The sequence below is a fragment of the Saccopteryx leptura genome, chromosome 8, assembly GCF_036850995.1.
Source record: "Saccopteryx leptura isolate mSacLep1 chromosome 8, mSacLep1_pri_phased_curated, whole genome shotgun sequence".
Classification (NCBI taxonomy): Eukaryota; Metazoa; Chordata; class Mammalia; order Chiroptera; family Emballonuridae; genus Saccopteryx; species Saccopteryx leptura.
In genome coordinates this window covers 73526996-73539534 of record NC_089510.1, presented here as the reverse complement: position 1 = coordinate 73539534, position 12539 = coordinate 73526996, and positions in this window count along the sequence as shown.

Genomic DNA, 12539 nt, shown 5'->3' with positions numbered 1-12539 from the left:
GGAGAATCCTGATTAATATATCAAGTATGCAGATATTCATTCTAGATACACAGAACACCACAGGGACTGTCCCAGGTACAATGAAATCAACCATAATTAACAAAAAAGACAAAAACCAAATGAAAACAAGAGAGAAGAAAAAAAATTAAGAGAGAAAATTACATTTGCTTTTTTTTAAGCTGTCAGTTAATTTAACTTATATTTAAGCTCAAAAGGAAAAAAGAAAACCTTAAAAGTTTAAAAAAGAAAATCATCCCATCTGCTTCTGGAATACCTAGTTACCATGTTCCCTGCACCTGTCCAGAAAACACCTTTATTTCAAGTTGAACCAACAATATGGACTAATTTTTTGGAATACCACCTTTGGTCTGTGCTGTAATTTCCAACTGACATGTTTTGTTTGCCATAACTACCTTCCAAGCCAAGACATGGTTCTATTTGCCCAGAATTGGAATTTATTTCCAGGTTCCCTTCCATACAGCCTAATTAAGCCTTGTTCACCATATTTGTGACCTATATGACATTGTGTGTCACCTCTTACTCTGAGTGTGATATCTACATGTAAATATTTATACATTGCTATTTATCCACTCAAGCATATTTATTTAGTGCCTGATACATTCTAGGTACTGAACTAGTTATTGAGTACAGAGTCATGAGCAAGACATATATGGCCTTTATGTTTTACTTGAGAAGACAGATAATCAATAAAGAAATAAATTATGATCACTGTTATGATGGAAATAAAGGGAATGCTGAGATTTTAAGATAAAAAATATAAAAGTGAGGGAAGAGAATATCAGAAAACAGCAAGTATAAATGCTCTAAACTGGGGAAAACAAAGTATTTAGAAAATATCAGAAAATCCATATAGTTGAATCCTGCTGACTGATGGATAAGGTTAAAAATTAGGTAGGAACTGTAGAGACCAGATCATAAAGGGGTTTATAATGAATTTATCAGGAAGCATCAAAACATACTGCAAAAAAATTACCATCTATGGAAATGGCTATAAGCAGAGAGAGAGAGTCTGGAGAGTGAGTATACAATTCCAGAGTGAACACAGTACAGACATAGAGAAGAATGATTAGAGTATGATTATAACAACTTAAAACATGATCAATGATATTGAAACCTGTCTGAAGAAGTAATCTGTTAACAAGTCTGAGATATTTCATGAAGGTACCTCTCCATCTATTAGTAGGCTGTGGCGGGGTGGGAGGTGGGGAATTAACAATTTGGGTTCTAGATTTTTGTCACTGCTTCAACAAAAATAGTTCTGTTGCTATCTGTTTTACATATTTAAAAAATCTTTGAAAACTGCTTCAAAAACAGCAGTTATCTGGCCTTGGCTGGTTTGCTCAGTGGTAGAGCATCGGCCTGGCGTGCAGGAGTCCCGGGTTCGATTCCCAGCCAGGGCACATAGGAGAAGCGCCCATCTGCTTCTCCACCCCTCCCCCTCTCCTTACTCTCTGTCTCTCTCTTCCCCTCCCTCAGTCGAGGCTCCATTGGAGCAAAGATGGCCCGGGCACTGAGGATGGCTCTGTGGCCTCTGCCTCAGGCGCTAGAATGGCTCTGGATGCAACAGAGCGACGCCCCAGAGGGGCAGAGCATCACCCCCTGGTGGGCATGCTGGGTGGATTCCTGTCGGGCGCATGCGGGAGTCTGACTGCTTCCCCATTTCCAGCTTTGGAAAAATGCAAAAAAAAAAAGGAGTTATCTATAAATTTATAAATGTATATATTACATCATATATCTGGAGAATATATGTAAAATTCTGAAGTGACTCCCATTTCATTAAGAAAAAAGGTCAAGTTTTCCCAATAGCCTACAAACTCTGCATTTTCATGCTTACTCTCTTTCTGCCACAGTCTTCCTTGCTGTTCTCAAATATATCAACTACCTTTCTGCCTTAGAACTTTTGTACTGACTGTTCCCTCTGCCTGGAACATTTTTCTCCAAATAGGCTGAGTGATTAATTCCTTCATCTCCTTCAAATTTTTCCTCAAATGTCACCTTCTCAATGAGACCTGCCCTTAGCATTCTATTTCAAAACTATTACACCTAACCTTTTGTACTTCCAATGCCCCTTACTCTGATTCATTTTTTTTTTTTTGTATTTTTCCAAAGTGGGAGGGGGAGACAGACAGACTTCTGCAAGCGCCCCACCAGGATCCACCTGGCATGCCCACTAGGGGTGATGCTCGGCCCATCTGGGGCGTTGCTTCGCTGCAACCGGAAGCATTCTAGTGCCTGAGGCACAGGCCCTGGAGCCATCCTCAGTGCCCAGGCCAACTTTGATCCCATGGAGTCTTGGCTGTGGGAGGGGAAGACAGAGATAGAGAAGGAGGAGATGGGGAAGGGTGGAGAAGCAGATGGCGCTTCTCCTGTGTGCCCTGGCCAGGAATCAAACCTAGGACTTCCACACACCAGGCCAACAACACTCTACCACTGCACCAACCGGCCAGGGCCTGGTTCATTTCTTTTTCTATAGAATTTATCTCTTTATATACTATATCATTTACTTATTATGTTTACTACTCATGTCTGTTCTCTCCACTAGAATGTAAAGTCGTTGAAGGCAGGAATCTTGGTATATTTTTTTACTATTTTATCCTTAATATCTGAAACAGTGTATAACCCTCAACAAACATTTGCTGAATAAATTCATTCATTAAATTAATTTCATTTGGAAATGTGACCATTCTATTAACATCGACCATTAGTCAAATATCATACCTAAAGTGAGTAGAATCAAAGTTAAATATTTACCCCAATATGCTGGATCTTCCAATGGAGGAGGGCAATCTAGTAAACCAATAATACACTTCTAGTCTCTGAAATTTGCGTTTGGTTCTACCATCAGTAAAATAAAACAGTTACTGTTTAATAATTAAAAGATAATCACTCTTTTTCAAAGAAATGTTCTAATTGCATTAAAAATGGATATCAAATCTATCCAGAATGTAGCAACAAGAAATACTACTTATTTAATATTGATTAAACTAAGTTTTTTTATTATTATCCAGACATGTTCCTTGACATTAGTATTCTGAGACATTTCCACAAAATGAGAATCTAAGAAGCATATATGCTTTCATCTTTCTAAGAACTCATGGCAAACTACCTGAAATAAGCACACATGTCAGCATCACTCACATCTTTAAACTGTGTTTTTCAACAATCATAATGGATTTGTCCCAAAATATCTTCATTCTATTTCCCAGTCTTGTATGTAAACAAAGAAAAACATGGAGAGATAGTTGGCTGAGAATAGCACTGCAGATGGCCACTGCGTATAGTCGAGCACTGCACATCTCTGGAAGCCTCATGCACATCGTACATCATCATCTATAGATTGTGATGGAAATGCACCAACAGCTTCACCCATGCTCTTCCCTGGAGTGCTCACTTCTGGGTTGGTTTAGAACTAACAGGCCTCAATTAGAACTGAAATCAGTGATCTTTCCTCTTGGAAAAAGTAATTAAAAATTACTGAGCTAATCAATCCTAGAGAATGAAGTATGAACTGATTACATTAAAATAATATCTTCAAAACATTCACAAGCAAAAAAATGGAGGTGTTAGAGAAACAACTATCTTAAAATGACTCTATATGATGATAAGTTACAATTCCACATCCTTGAATCTTTTAGCTGGTTTCTGGTGAAAGGTGGAAAATTTGATACCCACATGATGTGATAGCACCCTCAAGTGGATAAATATTAAACTGACAATTATTTTCTTAAAGTGTTGGGTTGGTGATATGAAAAATAAAAAGTGAATGTGGTAGAATCCATTCAAAGACTACTGGATGAAGATATTCCAACTCTTATAAAAAGAGCTCAGTTTAAATTTTTTTTTTTAATAATGAAGATGGATTTTTGGCTGATCGAGCCATACTTTACATTTAGTACTCTTCATTCTTCCTTGAGTCAATTCAGGGTGACCCTGAATAGAACTTTGAATAGAACAAAGCTAACTACGTGATATGGTAGCAAATCTGTAATCTAAATCTCTTACACCATGTGCTTATAAATGAAGTCAAGGTTATACTCACTAGGAAAAAAGGTTTGAGGATATTTTTAGATGTTAACATAATAGATATTTTAAAAATAAGTTCTATACATATATTTACAAACTACATCCTTAAAGAGCATGGTTTCAGCTGACCCTCTAAACCAGGGGTTGGGAAACCTTTTGGCTGAGAGAGCCATGAATGCCACATATTTTAAAATATAATTCCGAGAGAGCCATATAATGACCCGTGTACATTACGCATTACCCAATAAAAATTTGGTGTTGTCCCAGAGAACAGCTTGATTGGCTTCAGCCACCTGCAACCATGAACATGAGCAGTAGGAAATGAATGGATTGTAATACATGAGAATGTTTTATATTTTTAAAGTTATTATTATTTTTTGTTAAAGATTTGTCTGCAAGCCAAATGCAGCCATCAAAACAGTCACATTTGGCTCGCGAGCCATAGGTTCCCGACCCCTGCTCTAAACCATATGGTGTGGTTGAAAGAGTACTAGCTATAAAGTAAGACCATGTGGGTTCTAAAGTTAGTGTTTGAACAAATTATTAACCTCCACATATCTGTTTGTTCATTTTTTAAAAAGGAAGAGCAGAGGCAATAGTTAGTGGCTTCTTAGTTTACTAGTCAAGATGTCTTCGGTTCTGAACCACTAATTTACTCAAGCTGACTTAAGCAATAAAAGGGGATTTTTTTTAAGAAAAAAATAGGAGCTAAAAAAAGTGCTGAAAAATTAAAGGAAGGAGTACTAATATACCCCTAGGCTCTTACTAGATTAGTTTTACTTGTACTTTCCTGATACATACAATCCCATCCTTTACCTCCAATGAGGATGAGACTTGGTTGAAATTGTTTATATCAGGGTCAAAAACCAGAAAGAACCTGTGTACTATATTGCTTATACAGTCATAGATTACACTGGTGAACAATTTCTTTTTTATTTTCTGTTGCATAAGGTTTTAGAACTGTTTCTATATATTTCTGCATCGGTGATTCTAAATCTAAAATCCATTTCTTAGTGCATGCTCTAGTTTTTATGCAATTTTAATTTCTTCTTGTTACAGTTAATGGCATGCATTGGTTTTTAAATTGGAGTTAAAGGGCAATCAATACTCTTGGATTGAACATAACCACAAGGCAATTACTGTTTTACAAACATCACTTTTACATAATGGTAGTTGTTTTTAAATGTAAAAAATTATTATCTGATAAAAACATCCTCTTATTTTGTTTTAAGATTGAATCATGGCTTCTTCGAGTAGGCGTAAATGTAAGAATAGTCCTGACACCTTCTGTTATATATGTGGCTAGTTACACACTTCAGCGTCAAAGGCACAATATTTCATCATTTCTGACATGTGCATATATTGCCGATTTTCAAGTTCCCCTTGGCAATCAAGACAAGAATTGGGCTCCTCATATTGTGTGTCATAATTGTGGGGAAATGCTTCATGACTGGACAAAAGAAAAACGCAAAGGAATGCCTTTTGGTATTCCCATGGTTTGGCGTGAACCTAAGGACAACAGCAGTGACTGTTATTTCTGTCTGATCCGTACAAAGGGCATCAGCAAGAAAAAACGGCATATGATCGCATATCCTAATATTCCTTCAGCAATATGACCTATCCTACACTCTGAGACACTCCCGGTTCCAGTTTTCAATGGTTTTATTTCTTCTAAGGATGAAGAAAGTGAACATGGTGATCAAGTATATTTTGATAAGATGCATGAGGAAATGGTTGTAGAATCTGAAGGGTCTTCTTCTGATGCCAAGCAGTCATTAACCCCCTCAGCAGTTTAGCCAACCTGAATTGAATGACTTAGTAAGAGATTTGGGCCTATCAAAGAAAGCAGCTGAGTTATTAGCCTCCAGGCTTCAAGAAAAGAATGTACTTCACCAGTCAGCTAAAGTATCCCATTTCAGGAAACGTGAACAAATTTTTGTGGACTTTTTTCCTGAAGACAAACACTTTGTTTACTGCCATGATATCAGTAGTCTTCTCAGCCAGCTCGGTGTTACCACTTACAGTCCAACAGAATGGCGGCTATTTCTTGACAGCTCTAAATGGAGTATGAAATGTGTTCTCCTACACAACGGTAATGTTTATGCAGTGGTTCCAATTGATTATTCAACTCACCTGTGAGAATATTATAATGACCTAAAAATTTCCTCGACTTTCTGAAGTATGAGGAGAATAACTGGATCATTTGTGTGGATGTTAAAATGGTAAATTTCCTGCTAGGACAACAGAGAGTTTTCACAAAGTATCCTTGCTTTCTGTGTTTGTGCAACAGCTGAGCTCAGGAGAAACATTGGACACAGAAGGAAAGAATGGCCAAAACGTGAAGCTCTGGAAGTAGGGATGCAAAATATTGTGAACGAATCTGTAATTAGTTGAGACAGGATCATTTTTCTCTCCACTTCACATCAAACTTGGCTTAATGAAGCAGTTTGTTCAGGCTTTGAATAGAGAAAGTGAATGCTTTCAACATATTATTTCTGCTTTTCCTGCCTTATCTTTCAAGAAGATAAGAGCAGGTGTATTCAATGGACCTCAAATTCAAACCCTCATACATGATGAAGAATTTGCTAGGAAGATGAATAAGGAGGAGAAAGCAGCATGGCAGTTTTTTTGTGGCAGCTACAAAGAACTTCCTTGGCAACAAAAAAGCAGAAAACTATGAACTTCTGGTTCAAAGGATGCTGTTGGCTTTCCACGACATTGGATGTAACATGAGCATTAAGATTCACTTCCTGAACAGTCACCTTGATAAGGTTCCTGAAAATCTTGGAGCTGTTAGTGATAAGCAGACTACTGCTGGAGCATCAAACGAGATTGTTCTCAACAAGTACACAAACTCAAGAGCTATAAATGCAATTTTTTTAAAAAAATTTTATTTATTCATTTTAGAAAAGAGAGAGAGAGGGGAAGAGAGAGAGAGGAGAGAGAGAAGGAGGAGGAGCAGGAAGCATCAACTCCCATATGTGCCTTGACCAGGCAAGCCCAGGGTTTTGAACCGGCAACCTCAGCATTTCCAGGTCTACGCTTTATCCACTGCGCCACCACAGGTCAGGCCCAAATGCAAATTTTTGCCTGAATAGATTCTAAATAAGTTTTGTGCAAATTTTATGATTAAAATAAGTTTTAATATGTTCTATTTTGAAATTGTAGACAAATTCTGATGCAATCATATCTTTTAGTGTATTAGTGTATTTACTGCATTATATAAATTATTATATTTTGCCTGACCAGGCGGTGGCGCAGTGGGTAGAGCATCGGACTGGGATGCAGAAGGACCCAGGTTCGAGACCCTGAGGTCTCCAGCTTGAGCACGGGCTCATCTGGTTTGAGCAAAGCTCACCAGCTTGGACCCAAGGTCGCTGGCTCAAGCAGTGGGTTGCTCGGTCTGCTGAAGGTCCACGGTCAAGGCACATATGAGAAAGCAATCAATGAACAACTAAGGTGTCGCAACGAAAAAACTAATAATTGATGCTTCTCATCTCTCTGTTCCTGCCTGTCTGTCCCTATCTATCCCTCTCTCTGAATCTCTCTCTGTCTCTGTAAAATAAATAAACAAAAAAAATTAAATTATTATATTTTCACAAAGATGATGCCCAAGAAGACATTCTACTTCATTATGTAAACTAAATGTTGAAAATTTTACAAGATGAAAACCTAAAATCTTGAATTGCAAAAAAACTGTAGCTTACAGAGAAAAAGTATTGTCAGATTTGAGATCAGCACACTCAAATTAGGTAAAAACAAGTGTTTTTGTGGATATAACAAAAATTTTGTTCCCTGGTGTTATTTGTATGTCTTTCCTGATGGCAATATACAAGTTTCTGAGATCCAGATAGACTTTACCTCTTGTATATGATGTCACTAGCAGCTATATATGTTATTTTGGGATCCAAGAAAAGCTACCTTAAGATATATTCTGCCCCTGGTTTATGTGGCTACCTTGCTCCAGCTAAGTTTTTGTGTTCTTTGCTAAATAAATCAGGTATTTGATCTGTGTGTGTGTGTGTGTGTGTGTGTGTGTGTGTGTGTGTACTTGTATAGAGGAGATGGTGAGTGAGGGTGAGAGATCTCTTCCAACCTATCTATAACTTACCTGAAATGACATGCTTATATAATATACAGTGTCCGTAAAGTCATGGTGCACTTTTGACCGGTCACAGAAAGCAACAAAAGATGATAGAAATGTGAAATCTGCACCAAATAAAAGGGAAACCTCTCCCAGTTTCACACCTATTCAGTGCAGTTCGATGTGTGCTCACGCACAGATTTTTTAGGGCTCCTTAGGTAGCTATCCTGTATAGCCTCTACAGACTCGTCACTGACTGATGGCCTACCAGAACGGGGTTTCTCCACCAAACTGCCGGTTTCCTTCAACTGCTTATCCCACTGAGTAATGTTATTCCTATGTGGTGGCACTTCGTTATAAACGTGCCAATATTCACGTTGCACTTTGGTCATGGATTCAAATTTAGCGAGCCACAGAACACACTGAACTTTCCTCTGTACCGTCCACATCTTGACTGTGGCGTGGCCATGGGCTGCTCCGCTATATACACGGTGTTACGTCATCATCTTCACATGCGCACATGCTGCCACATCATCCTACAGAAACTGGGAGGGTTTTCCTTTTATTTGGTGCAGATTTCACATTTCTATAGTCTTTTGTTGCTTCCCTGTGACCGGTCAAAAGTGTACCATGACTTTACGGACACACTGTATATGTCCACAACTAAAATACTCCTAACTATCTCCCTTTCATACTTGCAGTTTCCAGACTGCATTTGCTTTTCTTATATCTACTTCTTTAATTATATAGCTCCCTCTTCCTAAAATGCACATACTTGCCTACTCAATTCCTCTCTTATCCACATCAATTCCCACTATACCTCACCCCCCATTAAAAAAAGGGATCTAAGCAGACACTTAGTAGGTGTCTACAATAGTCATACCAATGTGCCATATTTATCTCTTATATCTGCTTCTCTATTGGACCTTTGCTGCTCAAGAATCAGGTAGGGTTTTTTTCCCCCTCTGTATATGTCCAGGGCCTAGAAAGTGTTATTAATTGAATTTCTTGGGATGACACTGGTTCATAAAATTATACACATTTCAAGTGTACAACTAAAAAAGGCATCATCTACACACTGCATTGTGCACTCATTGCCACAAATACTCTTTCCGTTTCCATTCCCTTTCCCACTTTGCCCACCTCTACCTAGTCCCTATCCTTCTTTCCCTCCAGCCATCACCACACTGTCATGTGTGTCTATGTGTTATGTATATATGTTTTAAGAGATGTATATGTTTTTATTTAGAAATGGAATTTGACATTACAATAAAAATATGTCCAAGATCCAAACACCAAAGATCTAACTTCTTGAATGCCCTGCCCTCTCTTTCCTTCCATATAATATTCACTTAATTATTAATGCTGCTGACTCTATAAAGTTATTTAGAAATTAATTTTTAAGGATCAAACCAGGCATGGCCAGTTGGCTCAGTAATAGAGCCTCAGTCCAGTGTGCGGACGTCCAGGTTCAATCCTGTCAGGGCACACAGGAGAAGCAACCATCTGCTTCTTTTCCCCTCCTTCTTCCCCTTCTCTCTCTGTTCACCTCTCAAAACCAGTGGCTTGACTGGTTCGAGCATTGGCCCGGGCACTGAGGATAGCTTGGTTGACTCGAGCATCACCCCAGATGAAGGTTGCTGGGTGGATCCCAGTTAGGGTACATGTCTATCTCCCCTCCTCTCATTAAAAAAAAAAATGTCAAACCAGTAAATAAAAAATTACAGCAAGAAGTGAAACAAAGTGTTTTCTTTCCATGTTCACCTTGAGAAACCATATGTAAGACTGGTTTCACCAAGATAAAAAGAAAACTAGACCCCTCACTTTCTCTCCTCACTCCCTGTGGTCCTACCTCAAAGATCCAGTGCTCTGTCTCCTTCAAAGCCAAAGGATATCTATCTCAGCAGAAAATAAATTGAAATACACCTATAAATGTAAAAGGCTTAATTCCCTCACATAAAAGGGCTACTTAGGAAGTGAAGAACAAGGTTGCCTCTGGTACCTAACTACTGTGACTACCTCCATTTAAGGCAGCACTAACCACAGATTAAAAAAAAAAAAAAAAAGCAGCCTCACCTTTTATTACACCTATTTGAAGTTTATTTTTTCTGTCACATACAACAAGCATTCAATAAATATCACTCTTGGCCCTGGCCAGTTGGCTCAGTGGTAGAGTTTCGGTCTAATGTGTGGAAGACCCGGGTTCATTTCCTGGTCAGGGTATACAGGAGAAATTACCATCTGCTTCTCCTCCCCTCCCTCTCCTCCTTCTCTCTCTCTCTCCCCCTCCTGCAGCCATGGCTTGATTGATTCAAGTGTGTTAGCCCTGAGTGCTGAGGATGGCTCTGTAGAGCCTTCACCTCAGGTGCTAAAAATAGCTCAGGTGCGAGCTTGGGCAGAGCATCAGCCCAAGACAGGGGTTGCTGGGTGAATTCCAGTTGGGTGCATGCAAGAGTCTATCTCCCCTCCTCTCACTTGAATAAATAATAATAATAAAAATAAATACCACTCTTGATAAACACTGCTTACCCTCTAAAAGCAGCTATTTTGTCCTATATTCATGGCCATATGACAGCAATTTTAGATGGTCAAGATATGGGAGGGGGGTTGTTGAATATTACTTTAGTGTTGGAATCAGGAAAAAGAGTAGCCACATCCCATAGTGGTGAAGGCATGTACTACTCAAGAATGGCCTCACAAAGTAGCAGTCTCAAGGCAGGTAAATGCAACAGTTAGCCATCTGGTTCTCAGACATGGAGCTTCTCAGTCCCTCCAGAGATAATCAGAGCTTTAATTAACAGACCAAATCTAAATATACGAATCTTATTTATAATACTAGAATGTTTATAAAGTTCCTTCTTGGTAGTCAGCTTTCCTTTTCAGTGACAGAACCCTCTTGCATAATAACAGCTAATCTTTACAGTTATAGTCTAACAAATCAGTCTGTATCATTGATTAAACTCTTCTGCCCATAGCAGCTTGAAATTATTTTCTTTTACCCTTACTTTTTTCATTGCTGCATTTTCTCAAGTCTCAGTCATCTGTTAACCTATTTGCCAGGATTTTTCACAAAACAGTGGAGTGGCATACACTATATTCTGGGCTGGGTCTCTATCCAGAAGCTGAAACAGTGGAAGGCAAACTGATCTCCCCCAAAACACAGAGCTGCGAGGGGGCAGAATAACTGCCACCACTGCTTTTTGTTCAAGAGGACTGTACTGAACCACACACAGTTAACTGGCACAGGTTTCAATATAGTGAAATAAAACAAATTTATATTGAGATAAAACAACTCTTAAAATTGAAGTTAGTACCTCTATATGATAAATATATTCAATACTCTCTCCAGCAACTCTGCCTGGGAAGAGTCTATTAAGACCAAGTTGGAACAACTTGGAATCCTAACTCTACCTTTTTTACCAGCTAGATGACATTGATTTACTAAGTGAGATTCTCTGGGCTTGTTTCTTCAGTCTCTTAAATGAGAGCATATGAGATACAGTGGTTAGATTCTTAGGTTGATAAGTGGCAAGGGGAAAAAGCCTAAATCAGAATTACCTTTTTTGTTGTTGTTGTTGTTCAGCGAGAGACAGAGAGACAGATAGAAACCGACAGACAGGAAGGGAGAGACATGAAAAGCATCGTCTAGTTGAGTCACTTTAGTTCAGGGGTCGGGAACCTATGGCTCGCGAGCCAGATGTGGCTCTTTTGATGGCTGCACCTGGCTCACAGACAAATCTTTAATAAAAATAATAATGTTAAAAATATAAAACATTCTCATGTATTACAATCCATTCATTTCTTACCGCTCATGTTCATGGTTGCGGGTGGCTGGAGCCAATCACAGCTATCCTCCTGGACAACACCAAATTTTTATTGGATAATGCATAACGTACACGAGTCGTTGTATGGCTCTCAGAGAATTACACCTTAAATTATGTGGCATTCATGGCTCTCTCAGGGGTCGGGTCAAAAAGGTTCCCGACCCCTGCTTTAGTTATTTATTGATTGATTCTCATACGTGCCTTGACCAGGGGGCTCCTGCTGAACCAGGGCTCCAAGCCAGCAACCACTCAAGCCACAGGACAGCCCCGGTCCACCGCTCCCGCCCCTGCGCTCAAGCTAGTGAGCCTGCCATCAAGCCAGGAACCTCCCCTTGGGTGGACCTGGTCCTCAGTGTCCCAGGTGGGAGCTGTATACACTGCGCCACAGGCACAATTACAAATCACTTTAATTAAAGAGAAAGAATATATGCATATGTTTGAGCTTTAAAGTCATTCAAGTTTTAAGTTAATATTAAAATAACTAGTGAATGGGCTATGGATGGGGAACACAATTCCACTGCTTAATGAATATTACTGTCTTTCCTTTCTTCCGCCCTTTAGCCTACCAAGAAATCTCCGACAGCGAC